The sequence below is a fragment of the Schistocerca gregaria genome, chromosome 1, assembly GCF_023897955.1.
Source record: "Schistocerca gregaria isolate iqSchGreg1 chromosome 1, iqSchGreg1.2, whole genome shotgun sequence".
Taxonomy (NCBI): domain Eukaryota; kingdom Metazoa; phylum Arthropoda; class Insecta; order Orthoptera; family Acrididae; genus Schistocerca; species Schistocerca gregaria.
The window spans coordinates 852847904-852867114 of record NC_064920.1 but is presented as its reverse complement, the minus strand read 5'-3'; the positions used below and the strand labels follow the sequence as shown (position 1 = coordinate 852867114).

Sequence of the window (19211 nt, the reverse complement as noted above, 5' to 3'; positions counted from 1 at the left end):
TCTCTGCAGCTTAATGTGTGCTCTTTATGGTAAGTAGCAATCTGTTTTACTACATTGTTCGTGTTAGTAATTACACCTGTATGACAAAATTAATATACTTTATAACACATATGTCCAATTTTAGACATATCACAATATACATTTAGGAATGTGTGTTTATCAGATAGTAAATACTCACACAGTGTACTTTGTTTAAGAAACTAATCATTAAATTATATATAACACCAGTACATTATATTCAGCTGGCACAATTTAACAATACTGGTTTTTGTATGTGTGTGAGAACACGTACATGTGTGTGTGTGTGTGTGTGTGTGTGTGTGTGTGTGTGCAGTATACATGAAGACTCACATACATACGATATTACGTATGTGTATTCTACTCAGGAAATCAATTGTCCTAAAGCTAAGAAAGATTTCAGTCTTGCTTATGTGCCTGTCAGTTACTAAGTGCCTCTACTATTTGGAGAGTTATTACCTTACAACTAAATGACTTATATTTTCTAGAACGTCCCCCTATCAATTTTAGGAGTGGCATTTCTCTTCTCTTTAATGTGAAATGTGAAAGATTAAGTCTACAGTTTGTCTTAGTTTATAGTATAAGCTGATTTTTATTGTCAAACCAGTGTGTTAGCTCAAATCATGATGTTGTATCTGTTGATTACTCAATGATCTTTCTCAATTATCCTACCCTGAAATCAAACTGCTGGAATCATCCACAAATAGAGATTTCTTTTTGGCATCATCAAAATCTCTCAGATCATCCATATACAATACAAAAATTTTGAATGAGTGTTGACCTGTGCTACATTACAGTCTTAGTTAAACAGTATGTATACACTCTGTAACCTGAGAAAAATCCAGGATTTTTTTCATATGGGAGAAAATGATGGAAAACTGCTGGAATGTTTTAGAACTCCAGGAATTTTTTGTTGTTTTAGTTTTGAGTTAAGTTTTTGTAATTTTGTCTAGTAAGAACTGATACTCTAACAAAGAATTTTACTGTATTCCACTACAGCAAAAGAATACTGCAGCAATAAAACATAAATGAGAGGAAAAATAAAACTTAAGCTGCAAAGGAAATGTGCTATTTGCACAAATAAAATGTAGTACACACATAAATGACTACCAAAAGTAAAATGTGTCAAAGGTTTTAGGAAGAAGACTATACAACACTTCATAACAAGAAATTGCTTCTGACAAGCAAGACTTCACAACTATTTACATTAGGTTTGTTTGAGCAGTTGCCAGTGGGTGCATGCACCATTAATCACTACCATGTCCCATTTATGACTACTTGAAATGTGGTTGTTATCTGTATTGGTAGTAGCAGCAAGCAGCCACATTACACCTGGCAAAATTTTTCTGGCATGCCCATCTCCATGTGACCTGTGTTTATGTTTAGTGATTCTGCTGTTTCCCCTTTGTTTACAGCTCCCACGTCAAATGAAAATGAAATGGATTTCTGTGGTTGAGAGCTATCAAGTGAATTAAAATACATAATTATGGAAGGCTAAAATAAGTTATTAGTTTCAGTTTTCTGATTTTATTTTGTTTCCACACTTTTGGCAGTTACATTAATCACCTTACAGAACAATGAATCTATGGGGGTTGAGATGTTACGTACGGTAATATCAAACCCAACATAAAGTATTCGCTCGTTTATAATAAATTAACTTTATTTTGATCATGTCGGTGCAAACACATCCACTCCAAACCGGGGTTTGTAACACACTGAGATCAACAGTTTTCAAAGAAGTTCATTCTCAAACATGAGGCGGTCAACTCTTGCAGTCGATAACCACCACAGAGACCCCCGCTGGTAGTGCGGAGCACCGTAAGGATGATGAGAGGCGTGTATGCACCTGGCTGGCTGATGGCGCAGGTGTGCGTGACTGAACATGTCGTGGCACTCGCTAGTGCGAGGTGCGATCAGGCCATTTTGCGATGTCTTGGTAGGTGCGACCAGCAGAGGGAAGGAGGCGCGGAAGGTGTCCACAGGTTGACCGTGCCATGCTGCTGATGGTATGGTGGAAGCAGAAGGTGGCAGTGTGTTGGTGAGGAGATCTGATCTGATCAAAGGCGTGGATTGCGTAGAAGATGTGATGTGATGTATTGCCAATTGGCAAGCGCCACGGTAAGTGCAATGTGTCCGGTAACAGTTTGTTACTGGCCATATAACATAAAGGAGCAAGCATGCTGTGGCTTAACAGGTTGTGTAAGACATGCCAGATGAGCAACACTGACGGTAATAACGGAGTTATAGAGGCACTTGATGTCGCAGCAGGGGAGAAAACAGCGAGCTGCACATGACTGACCTTGGCGGCGGATGACTTTGGTGTAGAAGGAAGCGTCACCCCAAAGTCCGTGGATGGTGAGTGTGTTACAGCGGTAGATGGCAAGATGTTCCCAGTGGAGTTGACAGTGTTGGTGTTTTGATGTGCAAAACAGCTGTGGTGAAAGGTTGGGGGCATGGTCGTGAGCCCTGTGCAAGAGGCATGGTGATGGCGAGAGGTGGTGGAAGGCGGACATGGTTGCCGAAACCATGGTCGGAGCAGGAAGGCGATAAGGCGTAATGTGAATGTGAAGAAGGCGAATCAGCGGATGAACTACTGGTCCATGGCAGAGAGGCGACACAGATGAAAGGAATTGGAGCTGTGTGTGTGCTGTCACTGTTGGCCCTGTGGTCGAGCGGAAAGATGCTCACTCGTTGAAGCAGAAATGGCAAATGTGTTGGTCGTGAAGAGGGCGGCAAAGCAAGTGGCACTGGAATGCAGCTGGTTCTGCCATGGTACAGAAATGAAGTGTCCTTAACTACCAAGGAAAGGTGGCAGCAGCATAAGTAAGTTGCTTGTATCACATCAGTAACATAGATTTTCCACTTGAGGCAACGTGATGATGACAGTTGTGACATCTGGGACACAGATCCATGTAGCGTGATTGTCAGGGTATTAGTTGTAGCTGGTAGAAACGGCGAAGGATAATCAGCAGTTGGAGGCGGAACAAGGACAGGAAGGCACCTTTTTGCATGTCATGCTTGGCCATTGTCAGCTGCAGCATGTGTAACTGATCTTGTACCAACATGTTGCATGTTGCAATTTGCTCACATAGCTGTTGCAGTTGTTCAGGCAAAAATATATGTCATGAAGCAGTCTGCCGTGTATCACTGAGTAAGATGGGGTCAAAATCAGAATCTGTCTCTATCAAAGGTTAACCTGGCATCCAAGACAAGGTCAGTGGCACAGTGTTGATGTAACAGTTTGAGTAGAAGAGATCGTGTGTGCGATTGTGAATATGAAACTCAGTACTCAGCGGTGGCAGAGTGAGAACACGTTCACTGCTGTATGAAGCATTGATACGGCTGAAATCGACTTCTGGGGTGGATGAACAAGTTGCAAGCACGATCGAGTTGTGAATAGGCAGGCGGTAAGCATGCATAGTGTTGGCAAGTTGTTGACAAGTTGCGGTTGCGGTAGCCATGGCAGGATCGTATGTTGTGCAGTTGTTTGTTTTGACTGGGTCAAGATCAGTGATGCCATAAGAGGAGAATATATACTCTGCGGCCAAGAACCACATTGGAAGTTGGTCCGAGAGAAATGTTGGTAGTTGAATGCTGCAAATGAGGGACAAGTGCAGAGAAGTGACGGAAAAGATGACATGAACATTTGAACTCTGGAAGACGGGCTGTGCAGAAACCGGGTTGAATGGATTTGTACGTGGCGTGGAAGATGGGCATTTGTGAATTCAACCAGGCATGCAATTTAGCTGTAGTTCGGAGTTCATACAAACTGGGATTTGCAAAATAGTCCCCGTTTGTTGCAGTCCATTGTTTGGCATGATTGTCTGGTGTCAAAGCACTGCACTGATGAATGTCACTGTAATAATTATCACACAAAAGCAAGTCAAATTGTCCAAATTAATAGATGAAGGAGCACTGCACTGTCTGGAAGTGAAATTACCGATGCATTGAGTGGGTATCGCCGGACAACACATGCGCCTTGGTTGCATTGTCGATGTGTGAGAAGGTGATGAAAGTTACTAAAAAGCACAATTCACACAAGAGTCAGCAATTTACACACTAATTACACTTCCTGTACACTGCATCCAGATGTGGCGTGATGTGGTCGATGGATGTAGAATTCCGGCAAAGGGTTGCTTCATTGTTTGTCCATGGCAATGTTCCAGTACACATTTCTGGCGTTGTAAGCGGCATTCGTGAGTGTCGGGGTCATCAGTGTGGTGATCGAGATGTTATGTATGGTAATATCAAACCCAACATTAAGTATTCTCTTGTTTATAATGAATTAACTTTATTTTGATCATGTCGGTACAAACGCATCCGCTCGAATACAGAGTTCGGAACACACTGAAATCAAAAGTTTTCAAAGATGTTGAATTCAAAGATGAGGTGGTTGACTCTTGCAGTCGATAACCACCAAAAATCTATGTTTGTCAGTTTGTTAAAGAGATTTGGCTTTGATTAATCTTTTCCACAGAGGCAGTCAATTTATTTGAAATGAAATGTTTCATTGCACACTATAGGCTAGTTTCAACGATTTACTGAATTTCAATTGCATGTTTTCATCTTACATCGCATATGGCATTATGCCATAATAAAGACCCAGATATGAGATAGTATGCACTCCAAGAATATTTGCATGTCAAAAATCACACTCGAAAGATTAATATCAGGTTGAGGCCTACTTCAGTGTGACTCTGGCCATACAAATGTACACTTTAAGCCAAATCATGCATTGTAGTATGGATTATAAAATTCTGAGACTCTGTGAGTATTCTCTGCTATGCTGCTTCCTTAATGATGCAATGTAAAATCTGGACATACGTCAGCCACCATAGCTGCGCAAATACAGTAATGCCTGTTCTCTGGTGCTCTATGGTAATTACTGAAACAAATTTATTTCTAACAGGTTGTACGGAAATATTGTGAATGGCCATTTGAAAATTTTTACTTTCAACATGGTATTTTTTCCCTTATCAGCTTATACACCCTGTTACAACTTTTTCTGATGAGTATGTTGCTGTTCTTAGACATTTTCAGTGGTTATGACTTGTTTAAAAACAACTTGTTTCTGCTGATTACTGAGTTATAATGTAATATTTTCTTTTGGAATATCTGTACCCTCAATCATTTTACCTTATTTAGTAGAACAATATGAACACTAATGTACTGTGCTTTGGATAGGCCCCAAAATAATGTGGAACCATTACGTATCCATCTATAACATTTAGTATAGCTTGTTGGTACCCATAGACAGTTGTAATTGTAGATCTAGATTGTGTGAGTCCATCCGGATGGTTGGTAGCAACGAAATCTTGTGTATAAAATTTAGCAGCTTGAGAGGTTAACACCACTGTAAAGACCTAAAAAAGAGCATGTTCTTGGCAGTATTTTGTTTTTGACTGAAGGAAAAGTGACAGGGAAATAATACTTGGGTAGTTGTTGAGTATATGTTTAAATATATTTTTAAATTTCTTTTTAGAAAATTCTATGAAATATGACACTACAGCAATTCTCCCACAGCAGGTTGCATTTGAGATGATCTGCAGCACACACTATAACTAGTGTCAATTTGAGTCAGGAAAAAAGAGAAAAATTTACATAATCTACATGAGTGTAGTTAGTGAACCACATAGGGGATTTTGGAAGTATTGATTTTTGTGAAAATTGGTGAGAGTTTGAATAAATTCATTCAATTTTCACCAAAAAAGTTGTCATTTGCTAATTATTGTTTAAATTAACAAATCGGAAAATGTTATTTCTAAGTCGTCGTTAAATTTTCAAATAAAACAATTCAAAATAATTGGAGTTACGGCATGTGCCATTTTGAAAAGTCATATTCTGAGAAAAATACCTTTGAGCTTTTCAAATGTGTCATAGACAGGAACAAATGAAAAAAGTCTACTTTTGGAGAATGCTTACCATTAATATACTATCCCAGGACTGGCCAGTTGTACTTTTGCCATTGCATTTGAAATCATGACCACAGTTTATCAGAGAACAATTGAAATATCTATAATGCCAGTTCCATGAAAAAGCAAAACTTTACAATTCTGTTTAGCCCTCCTCTAAGCAGGTGCATTGGTATGTCAATTTGTTAGTTGATTTCACATGCTTACTACTTGGTGTTACAACTTCTGGACAATTTGTACAAGCAATAATTACCATAAAGCCTAAGCCTCTGGGACGTCATCCCTGCAATGTGATGTCTGCACTGCACATTTTATGTCTCACATGTTGAAAAATAACACAGAAGACAGCAGAAAATTCATAATTCTATAACTCAATCAGCAATTTACATCAAAATCCTGGTCACTGTCTTCAGTTTTATTAACAGAGGTAATGATTGCTTCTGAACTGCTCTCAGCCACATATCTGTTATTTGGACACTTTGATGAAATACTGCTTCAGTGCTGCATTGGTGTTTTCATATCTCTTCTGCCCAAGTACACTTTTTTATCATGCATTCTTACTTAAAAGACAAAACTGTATACTATAAGATCACAAATACACCATTAAAGTGAATACAGCACACAAAAAACAAGATCTGAAGATAAAGAATTTTTTTTCCATACATGTACTGATGGTTGCTGATGCCAGGCTAACGTAACATTGTTGTAAAATGCTTCTAACTATACGTAGATACTACAGGGGGTATCAAGTTGACACAGGTAGGGCATTTCAGGTCACCCTAGGCACTAATGGAGGAGCTCAGAATTCCATAGAACAAATTTTTCTTCAAGGATTAGACTTTTTGTCTTACATTGCAGCAGGCTTAAAGCATCTTTTAAGCCAATAAAAAAATTATTTTTTGAAATTCCTTTGGTAATGTTATCCATAAATATAAAAGACCTTTCATAGATGTTTGACATAGCACTACATGGTTTACAGGTCTGGAGTTACTAACATTACCTGCCTCCTTTTACTGTGCAAGAAGGTGACTGTACGTCTCTCTAAGAAATTGGTAAAAGTAGCTGTGGAAATGCAGAGATAAATGATATGCCCTAGAATGACTGCAGTATGTGACTGCAGTATGCCTTGTTTGTTTTACAATGCAGCCTGGAACATAATCAGTAACATATACAATTTCAATAGTGAGTTCATAACCAATATGAATGCATCTCATGTGACTTGTTTACAAAAAATAGGGCTTCTGGAGGTTTGCCTTTTTCAGAGCAGTGGTTACTACAAATTCCAAAACTATTTAGGATAAGATCAGTTTCTATTTTGCTGAAGTACTTGTTAGAAATGCAAACAACTGAGTTGGTATCAGACACTTCTCTGTTTTCTGTTTTTAGACTAGTGCATTTTGCTATTAGTTTTGTTTGTATTCTAGACTGGGCAATGTTCCATACAACCTGATCTTGTGTTTGCCATTTATTTTTTATTATTGAAGATGTATTCATCTTTACACCTTTTGTTACATTTTTAATACCTGTTTGTTATAAATTTGTTTTTAATAATATAGATTTTGGTTCATATTGCATACATAGATCTTTCTTTTTACTGGAGATTTCCAGTTCTCTACATTGCCGAGAACTTTCATTAGATTGTAGTCAGCATTCACTAGCTCACTCTTACACACATCATTTATACCAACAGTTAATGAAAACGATGATTATTCCCTTTTATGTAATCCTATGCAATGTCCTTAACAATTTCTTGCCTATTTGCAACTGGTTTTACAATATTCCATTGTAAGATGACCAACCTGAATGTTGTTATCTGTTCTTCTATGTTTTTTCAGTAGCACAGCAGCCTGTAGCTTTGGAACTGAAATTTATGATGAATATCATATGGTTTCTACTTAATAATGTATACAGTGCCATAATTTTAGTTATTTTTCGTGCATTTATTATCCTTGATACCCTGCTGTAGGAACAATTGCCTCTTGCTTAACTTTATAAGTGAAACAGTTCATAAACTGAGTCATCTGTCTCACACAGCAAGAGCCCAGTGCCAGGATTTATCACATAAATTATGATGTTATTGAAGCATAGTTTTTACAAACGCTATCCAAGATTAAACATATCAGCAGAACTAAATGATCACAAGTGGCATGGAACACAGTTCATATTCACTCCATATGTCACAGTACACATATGGTCTTGCAGTAATACATTGAAGAAATTTCCTCAAAGGGATTTCTCTTAGTCCATTAATGAACAACACAACTTAATGGAAATATTCACAAACTCACTTCTATGTCATTTAGAAGTTCCTTGGCACATACATTACTGAGCTGTTGGAGATAACAATAGATATTTTCATGGGTAGGTTGCACATAGCTATTACATGAGTGATTACAGGAAGCAGACTTGACAGTTGTGTTACTTGTTTACTCATTCAGCCAGGACTGACTGTTTTGGGTGATGAATGTCTATTTAAAGAGTGATATGCGAACAAACTGTTTTTCAAAGACTACACAGTCATTTCAACAAGTACTATGTTAATTTATGCTACTTAGAATGAACCATAAGTATTAACCATCGGCCGGCCTCGGTGGTCTCGCAGTTAATGCGCTCAGTCCGGAACCGCGTGACTGCTACGGTCGCAGGTTCGAATCCTGCCTCAGACATGGATGTGTGTGATGTCCTTAGGTCAGTTAGGTTTAAGTAGTTCTAAGTTCTAGGGGACTGATGACCACATATGTTAAGTCCCATAGTGCTCAGAGCCATTTGAACCATTTTATTAACCATCAATTTGTTTCTGAAATACCAGGTCACTAAGATAAAGGAGGCCTTGTCTTACACTGAATGTGAAATTTGAAGGTATCTGAGTGTTGTTATTTCTTAATGCTAGAGCAGCACTAGAGTGGGGTGGCGTAATGTCATATGATGTGGGACTTGTGATTTAGAGATCACTGCAGCATTGTCGAAATTCAGCTTGAAGGTTGTTGTGAACACAGTTTTGCATGATCAATTGCTTGTGTATATTTGAAAAATGGTTGTTGACAGCAGTAATCTTATTGTGTACGAAAGAGCAAGGCAGCAAGTCATGGCAGTGTAGTATGTTTATAGAGAGAATGTTTGTGTGAGACATATGAGCAAGATGCTTCTCTAATTCACAGCAAGCTGTTGAATTTTCATTCTTGTATACAGCATTAGAACCAACAAACAGTGCTAGAAAGTTCTTTGAAGTCAACTACATAATTTCTTCAGAGTGAATGTTCTTCATTATATCTGAAAGACAGGCACTAGGCCTAATGAAGCTTGTGGATTCTACAACTAACACTTTGTTAAGAAGTCAGATGATTCCCTATTCATGGTTATCTGCTAAAATGTAAAGTTTCTAAAGGTGATCATGATTGCATGGTGTTCTATGACAGTATATCCTTGCAGGCACCTCAAAGGGGTTTTCTTGCACAAAATTTACTTCAATACACTCACTGGTTTTACATGTTTGCACATCTTGCTCACTGTTTTTATGAGTCACTTACCATCTGATAGCAAAGTACTTGTCAATTATCATGGACAGATTCACTTGACCACAGTGAAAATGAAATCTTCTGTTGTGCTACTCACACCTTCTTCCTGATTCCACAGTTTTACAATATTTCTTACAAATATGAGATATCAAAGCAGTATTTTGAAGTGATTATCTGTGCACATTCTTTCTTTGCATACTTTGTTTGTTGCATGTCACATGCTGTTTCACTTAAATATCTTCTTGTTGATTAAGTGATGCTTACATTTTAAGTTGATAATATCTTCTATTTACATGGTAATGACCTCTCTAATGCGATCTTAGTTGTTAATTTTTGGCCTGATTTGTGATCACATTTCACACATATCCAACTTTTCTGCTTGGAGTCAGCACTCATGCATTTGCTATAGTATGTTACCTTCCTTGCATTTAACACACATAAGACTTTTTTCCCCCAACAGCAAAAGTTTCCTCAGGAGTGTTCATTGTTAGGTGTACTAGCTGAGCTCCCAAGGCCACTAAAGAATCCTTCTGATTTCAACTTACATTTTTCTATAATCTTTGATATAACATATAATAAATTTATTGTCACTGTAAATAGTATGTTTTTGCAGCAATGTCAGTTTTCCTCATCACTTGTTTACATTGATCTTCCAAAATTATAATTAAGATATGGTGCCATATTGAAAATGGAGGATGTTAAACATGTTGTACTGGCGGAAAATATAATAAGAAAACTGTCTCTGTCTCATGTTAATTGTTATGGTCTTTATTTAGACAACAGATCTGCTGCAGTGGTGTGTTATTCATTCCATAGACCCTTAAAAGAGGGAATCCTCCTGGTTGCGGAAAATGTCGGATAACACATTACAAAAATGTAATTAGAAAAACTTGAGTTTCATTAATTTTAATGATCCTCCATCAATAAACAGTAAAATTATGTACATTAATTAAATTTAAACTTCTAATATTTACAGGTTTAATACTTACATCTGTTTTCATTAAATCCATCATACAGACATTTGCTGTTTCTTGGCTATTACAACCAAGTATTGTCAAAAATTAAAGTAAATTATTTATTTCAGTGATCCTCAGTTAAGAACAGTTAGATTAAGTACAAGATTTAAAATTAAACTTCGACCATTTACAGATTTAAGACTTACATCTGCTTTCCATACATTCCATCATTCACACAGTAGGTAGTTACTTGGCTGTTACAACCAAGTATTGTCAAAAATTAAAGTATAATAAATTTTCATTAAAATGGTCTACTGCACATGTTGAGAAACTCATGGATGGAATGGAATGAGTTGTCCACCAAAATTTCTTTTAAATTATGGTTAAATTGTGCCTTGTATGAAACTAAACTCTTAATGGTTACTGGTAACTTATTGAAAATATGTGTTCCTGAATACTGGACTCCTTTCTGGGCAAGAGTAAGTGATTTATTGTTCTTATTCCTAGTACTGATACTGTTTTCTAAGCAGTTAGTTGGAAAAAGAGATGTATTATTTACAACAGACTTCATTAAGGAATAAATATACTGAGAAGCTGTGGTTAATATGCCCAATTCTTTGAATAGGTTTCGACATGATGTTCTTGGATTTACACTAATCATTACTCTTATTATACGCTTCTGTACTCTAAACACTATTTCTCTGTTTGTGGAGTTACCCCAAAATATGATACCATATGACTTTATGGAGTGAAAATAAGCAAAATATGCCAGTTTTTTTTATATTTATATCTCCTATGTCTGACATCATTCGCATTGCAAACACAGACTTGTTTAGGCACTTTAGCAGTTTGTTAGTATATTGTTCTCAACTGAATTTATTATCAAGTTGTAATCCCAAGAATTTTGCACTCTCAATTTCTCCTATTTCCATGTCATCATATTTTATACACACACCAGAAGGAAATCTCTTGGAAGTTCTGAACTGCATATAGTGGGTCTTTTCAAAATTTAATGACAGTGAATTGGCTATGAACCACTTATTAATGTCAGTAAAAATGTGATTAGCTGCCCTTTCTAAATTTATATTTGATTTACTATTTTGATGCAGTTCTCTGGGCTACTCTGTCCTGAACAAGCCTCTACTGCAACTTACATCCCTCTTAATCTGCATACTGTATTCATTGCTTGGTCTCCCTACAGTATTGAACTGGTGATCCTTTGATGCCTTAGAATGTGTCCTACCAACCGATCCCTTCTTTTATTCATGTTGTACCACAAATTTCTCTTTTCCCCATTTCTATTCAGTACATCCTCAGTAGTTACATGATCAACCCATCTTATCTTCAGCATTCTTCTGTGGCACATTTCAAAAGCTTCTACTCTCTTCATGTGTAAACTGTTTATCATCCATATTTCACTTCCATATGTGGCTACACTCCATACAAATACTTTCAGGAATTCTTTCTGACACTTAAGTCTACACTCAATGTTAACAAATTTCTCCTCTTTTTTTGCCATTTCAAGTCTACATTTTTATATCCTCCCTATTTTATCCATCATCCGTACAGCAAAACTCATTTACTACATTAAGTGTCTCATTTTTCTAATAAAATTCCTTCAGTATCAGCTGGTTTAATTTGACTACATTACATTATCCTTGTTTTGGTTTTGTTGATTTTTGTCTCATATCCTCCTCAGGTCACTGTCCATTCCATTCAACTGCTCTTGCAAGTCCATTGCCATTTCTGAGAGAATTAAAATGTCATCACCAAAACTCAAAGTTTTTGTATCTTTTCCTTGGGTTTTAATTCCTTCTCCAAATTTTTCTTTTGTGTTGTTCAGTATACAGACTGAATAAAATCAGGATAGGCACAACTCTGTCTCACTTCCTTCTCAATGGCTGCTTCCCTTTATAACTGCCATCTGGTTTCTGTTCAAATTGTAAGTAGCCTTTTGTTCCCTGTATTTTACCCCTGTCACTTTTAGAAAGAGAGTGTTCCAGTCAACATTGTCAAAAGCTTTCTCTAAGTCTGCAAATGCTATAAACATAGATTTGCCTTTCCTTAACATGTCATCTAAGAGAAGTTGTCCTCGTGGGTTATAGTATTGAGTGTATAAGTGTGTCAAGGGAAATTGTTTACAGTGAACAATATTGAAGTAATCATCTGTAGGTGGAAAAAACCAATTGAACCTTCCTTTTCTCTGATGCTCAAATAATAACATATCATACAGTGCACTAAGGTCACAATAAACACTGCATTTTTCACATAGTACACACTTTTCTCACTATTAATATTTACATTTGTGAAGCTAACACACATGTGATTTATACTATCCATCATATTTCTGGTGAAACGTAATAACAACAGTAATACAAAGAATAGATGTATAAAACCAAGTTCTCTTGCTGGGAAGAAACTCCATTTGGTTAGAACACAGTCTCGTAATAACAGGTGCTCAAAGAACAGTGAAAATATTCAGTACATACATATTCATAATCATCTGCCCTACTTGATGCAATATTAACTACACAATATTCAGTAAAAAGTAATGTTATTCACAACTAGTACCTGTGTTCAGTTTATTTGAAAGTTGATTAATGTTTGAGGAGAGACACTAAGTTGTTATGCATGCAAAGTATATTCTTATAACATCTGAGAAAAATATATTAAAAACAAAGATTCCAAGACTTACCAAGTGGGAAAGCGCCGGTAGATAGGCACAATGAATAAAACACACCCACACACACACAGAATTTGAGCTTTCACAACCGGCAGCTGCTTCGTCAGGAAAGAGGGAAGGAAAAGGAAAGATGAAAGGATGTTGGTTTTAAGGGAGAGGGTAAGGAGTCATTCCAATCCTGGGAGCGGAAAGACTTACCTTAGGGGGAAAAAAGGATAGGTATATACTCGCGCGCACACACACACACACACACACACACACACACACACACACACACACACACACACACACACGCATATCCATCCATACATACACAGACACAAGCAGACATATTTAAAGGCAAGGATAAGTATATACTCGTGCCCACACACACACACACACACACACACACACACACACACACACACATGCATATCCATCCATACATACACAGACACAAGCAGACATATTTAAAGGCAAAGAGTATACTCTTTGCCTTTAGATATGTCTGCTTGTGTCTGTGTATGTATGGATGGATATATGTGTGTGTGTGTGTGTGTGTGTGTGTGTGTGTGTGTGTGTGTGTGTGTGTGTGCGCGAGTATATACTTATCCTTTTTTCCCCCTAAGGTAAGTCTTTCCACTCCCGGGATTGGAATGACTCCTTACCCTCTCCCTTAAAACCCACATCCTTTCATCCTTCCTTTTCCTTCCCTCTTTCCTGACGAAGCAGCTGCCGGTTGCGAAAGCTCAAATTCCGTGTGTGTGTTTGTGTGTTTCTTTCATTGTGCCTATCTACCCTCCCTTTCCCACTTGGTAAGTCTTGGAATCTTTGTTTTTAATATATTTTACCCATGTGGAAGTTTCTTTCTATTTTATTTACATCATCACTTATAACATCTGAATTTGACATTCAAACACAGCAAAGAATCCAGCAGCTCCATCAGTCTGCAGCAGCGAAAGCAGTACATAATGCTCTTATTTGTGCATTTTCCACATTATTTCTGCTTTCTTCAACCCCCTCCTCTATCGAGTCATGCTCTTTATCTCCATGTTAGATCAGGAAAATATCCCTAACGTTAGCTGAAACCCAGTCCTTCATTATGTTCCTTAAATGCTACCTAATCCATGGGATCCTTCTCTCCACTAAATGGCCCAATCACAAAAATTCCCTTCTCTAAATCCCACCTATCTATTACACCACTTTCAACTTTTCAGATTCTGCCAGTCCACATTCCTCACAAACTTTGTACTACAGAAACAAATCTCCATAGTACCACCTCTGCTCTTGTCTGCAAGATATTGTTACTGTGCAATCCAAAATACCTACACTGTAAGTCCCAAATTGAAACGCTTGCCCTCCAACACCTATAAGAGCACTCCAATCATTACTTCCAAAAATTACCCAATTTATTGACTTCCTGTTCTCGTCTCAGAGCACCACTATCCAACAACATCTGTCCTACCACCAGTGTACACCATGTCAACCCCACATAGCATCCAGATCCTGCCTTGCTGACCTTTTCCATCTGCCACATCCTTGAGACCTCCCTCTTGACATTACATGAAATTCAGAACCTAACAATCTCAAAACACTGTTGGAAACTTGTCCACCAAAATCTTCAGTCCTGTGGAGGCTTCTTTCCTAACTAAGGACCTCATCTTCAACTCAACCAGTTCAACCATACTGGCCTCATCAAAGACCTAGTCTTCTTCTTGTGATTCCAACAGCAGAAACACCAGTTTGCTAACGATTCCTTCAATGGAAGCCAGCCTAATCCCAGCATTGAACCTTCCCTCTCCCAGTTCATTTCACCATCCACCATGGCCCTCTCCCTCTTGCACCTAATCACCCCACAGCTGTTTTCCAAGAATTCCTTACTTCCAACTTGGCCTCACCGTATTTACCTCAGTCCCTTTCCAAGAACATAAACCTCTCCGTACAAGAAATAATGATCATCTGCAACCTCAAGACAGACCCTGATTCAGTCATGCTTCCTGCAGACAAGGGATCCACCACTGTCAGATGAATCACTGTGACTACCTGACACAAGGAATCCACAAAGCTTCTGATCGCTCTAGCTACAAGCTTTGCCAAAGTGATCCCTTACCGCAAGTCCAGTGTAATCTCCAATCCCTACTAAAATTATAGCCACTGTCATAAGGTGCACGAGGGTCAGTTTGCAAAACATGTGAGAGAGACGTTGACCAGAACACAATTGATGTTGGGCAGAGGTGGTGGTGTAACACTGTGTGGTTAAGACTGGAGTCACACAAAATAGGTGTGGTGCTGCTAACCTGTGTGCAGTTGTCAGCAGAGCTGTCAGGTGTGACGGATGAAGGCTCGGGTGACGGCACTGCCAAGCAGCGTGAATTGATGCAAGCAGTGTTCGTAGCAAGGTCATCCCCCGCACGTGCAATGCAATATTTCAAAACAGCATTCTCATAGCAGAGCGTGTATATCTTGACACTTTCTGCCAGGATGTGATTCACAGTTGCACAAGTCCTGCTCATGAGAGCTGTGCACTGATGCACTAAACAGCTAATGCCATTTCCACTTAGAGCAGGTGACAGAGCACGGTCACATGTGGTGTGAATGTTAGAGGTGTGGTGAAACTGAGAACCTTGAATGACATTTGGAAACAGGTGGTGGTGTGATAAGAAGTTGATTCCCAAGATTGGTTCTGTGATGTCCGCCACATGGAAGATCCAGGGCATGAGGGGGGAGGGGGCCTTAGGGAGGTGGAGTTGAAGCTCGATAGTGCGCTGGAGTGGAGCTGTAGGTCTGAAGTGTAGATGAGTTCACAGCTTGCAGGAGTGAGCATCTGCGTGAGAGGGGCATGTGACCATCAAATTAGGTATGACTGAGACTTCAGTGCTGGTGTCCATGAGGAAGTTGTGACTCGAAGAATAGTCTTTGACGTAAAGGCGGCCATTCAACAGGATGGAGGCATGAACAGAATGTAGCATGGGTTGGAGCTTATCAGACAACTGGTTTTTCAGATGCTTGTACAGGGGCATCACTGTTTTGCGTCATTGCCAAGTATGGTGTGGTACCAACATTGAGTGTACTTTGGGAGAGGAGCTGGCTGATCATCCTCTATATGTTCAGGTTCATACACTGGGGTGTCAGCACAGGGCGATGGATTCCAGGCTGTGGGAGGAGAAGATGAACCTGGAGATCTGTAGGCAGTTTTGATAACCACACTGACCACAGGGTTTCATTTGGCATCATCTGCTAACTGAACAGAAGGTGAGCTAGCACCAAAACTGGGATGGAGTGTTGTTGCCAAGATGTTCCTTATACAGTACTCACAGAATAACCTCTTATGGAGAATGCAAGAGCACTCAATGATTGTCTATTTTGTGAAATCATACTTCAAAGTAAATGGTGGCATCAGAAGTAGGTCGCAGATCAGGTCTGTGTGCGTGTGCAGTTGAGTCATGAGGCACAGGAATTTTGAATTGTCAGCGGTGATGCAGTCCAGTTCAAACAAGTTCTCCACCAGTGCAAACCACGTTGCTGGGTTGTCCTTATATAGCAGAGCCAGGGTTGGTAAGCAGCCCAGTGGTGGCAATGAAGGCACACCTAGTTCTGTATCTGAGTCCCTCATATCACTTGTATGACATGAATGCTGGACTGGCGTGGTCGATGCAGATGGCACTGTGTAGTGTTTGAGTGAGTAGTCTGTCAGAGCAGGTGAGAATGGCACCTAAGCACTAGGAAATGATGCTGTCGAACTGTTGGATGTGACACTCATAGTGCAAGAGTCTAATACAAAAGGCATGGCCAGTGCCATGTGAAAAACAAGGTGGTGTACAGCTGCAGCCAAAACTCCCTGCAAGTTTACTTGTGGTGGAGGGGTGGGTGGAAGAGCAGACGTGCACAGAGCATTACAGTAACATGTTCCCACCGGTCTGTTGACATGACGAGCCGAAGCATGTTCAGAGGGGTGGAAACCACAGTTAGTATCACTATGTGGTACATAGTTCACATCAGGTGGGGGCCCATAAAGTGCACTGAGGGGCCAAAAGGTCACTGGGGGTGGAAACTGGCCTGGAAATGTTCATGATATACACTAGGCATTTCCACTTAGTAAACCGATGAAGTGGTAAAGCACTCGGGTATCACAGGAGCACAATCACCACATGTGGCCTGTCCTAACAAAGTCAAGGTTGCACATGACACTGTTGTAACGGTCGCCTGGCTGGCCGGTGTCTGACACATCTGTGCATGAAACCCAGAATTCTCATCAGCATGGCAAAATGCAGGAACTTTGCTCTGCTCATTATCATTTTCGAAATGCATGTGTCAATGCACAGATGCTGGAGGGGCAAAGCCTAAGTCTGCAGTCACATGTTGCACTGTCAATTGGCGGAAGTATTGAGGTGACAAAACTGCAGGAAATGGGTTGTAGAATTCGGGTGGTCGTGAAGCAATGAAGTGTCCTGCTGTAGGTGCAGGAGCTTTGATATCCATGTGCTGGGCAGCAGGATACATGGCCAAGAGGAACAAATGAAGGCATAAACAAAGCCAGTGCGGTAGACATGAGAACACTTGCACTATGAGGAAACGGAGTTTGAATTCTTACTTGGGGTCACCACTATTTCAGTTTGGTTGTAGCCCAAGGAAAAACACATACTTCTGTAACACTCAGTATATTTCATACAGACATCCTTATTACAACAAATCATACATTGAACTGAAAAAGCAAGAAGGCGTGGGCCATTGGGTTACAGAGTAAAAGAACTTGCGATGGCAGAGATGGGTCCTTTGTACTTGTCGACGCCACATACTTATTTTGATAAGAATTGTAGAAGATGAATTTTAAGGTTTCTTCTGAATCCATGTGCAACTCAGCAATTGAATGTTCACTCAGAAAAAGCCTTTACTTGTGTAGATCAGCATTATATGGCTGGGATGTGGTAAGTGCCCAAGAGGTTTCTCACTTATGATTGTTTCTCCTCAAAAGTCATTCAGTCCATTTGATTGTTTCACCTTAAAAGTCATTCAGTCCATTGGCACATGTGGCATCTTGAAACTGGGTTTTGTTTCAGAGATTTTTACTTTATTTATTCTGAAAAGCAATAAGCAAAAATTTCCATTAACTATGATATAAAATATTCCACTTCCATAACACATAGTAGTTGCTCAAGGGTGCATGTAACTTACGAGTAGAAAGGAATTGCATCACTGGTTAGCCCCTGACTCAACAACTCCAACTCAGCAATCTAAAACTGATCTCTTAGAGGTGCTTACCAACTAGCACCACCCAGAAGGCAGATGTAGCTTACAACTTGCTGCAGATAGGGTAAGCAATAATTCTGTTGCCCTGTTTTATACAACTCACTAAAATATTATGTAAAAAGTATTGGACCTAAGACAAAACCTTTAAATTATAATTTTCTGTTCTGTCTTACGATTGATTTGCTTGTGTTTTACCCAATTTTGAAACTGAGAGTGTAGTTGTTTCACACATTCTTGCTAAGAATGGAAACTATTTTTCATAATATGTTGAAGCTTAACACGAACTTAGTGAACCCAATACGGTGCCACCTGCAGCAGATACAGTAACAAAAGATATCAATGTCTTTAGCTTCTTCTGATGTAAGATATCAGTGCCACTATCTGTTATACTTCCTCTTGGAGTCTACTTTGCATACTTGACTTGCATTGTTTACCGCTCCCTGAGTTCTGCTGTTACACGTTCCATGAGTTTGGAATATATAATAATTAATATTATTAGCATGTTGCTTGACATCTGACTGTTTTCCAGATTTAGGGATTGCTGTTGCTGAGGCTACCTCAAATATGAAATAGCTTATCAACTCTTCTTTGTTTACTTTGCTGGCTAGATATACAGGAAATTCCTTATCTTTCACTTTCATGTGGGATGCCATTTGAGCAAATATTTGATTTGCTTCCAATTTTTCATAGTAGTGACTGTGCCTTTCTAGTTTCCTACATCTCTGATGATGTTACTATTAAAGCTACATAAACAATGATCTTCTTCTAATTGAATTCACAATATTTAGATAAGAAATTAATTCTTCCATGTATTCTTTCTGATCATTTAGATGGTTTTTCTGGCAAGTTTTTTGTAATCCTTTACTTTTATTCCTGCTGTGCACTTCCAGCCTGTTTTTTA

The 19211-nt window shown here is 38.9% G+C and overlaps 1 protein-coding gene across 1 annotated transcript in view; it reads left to right on the top strand.

The window, feature by feature from the left end:
* The window catches only part of LOC126278069 (uncharacterized), a 381643-nt gene that overhangs the window by 331171 nt on the left and 31261 nt on the right, over window positions 1–19211 (top strand). The gene's annotated exons all lie outside the window — the stretch shown is intronic.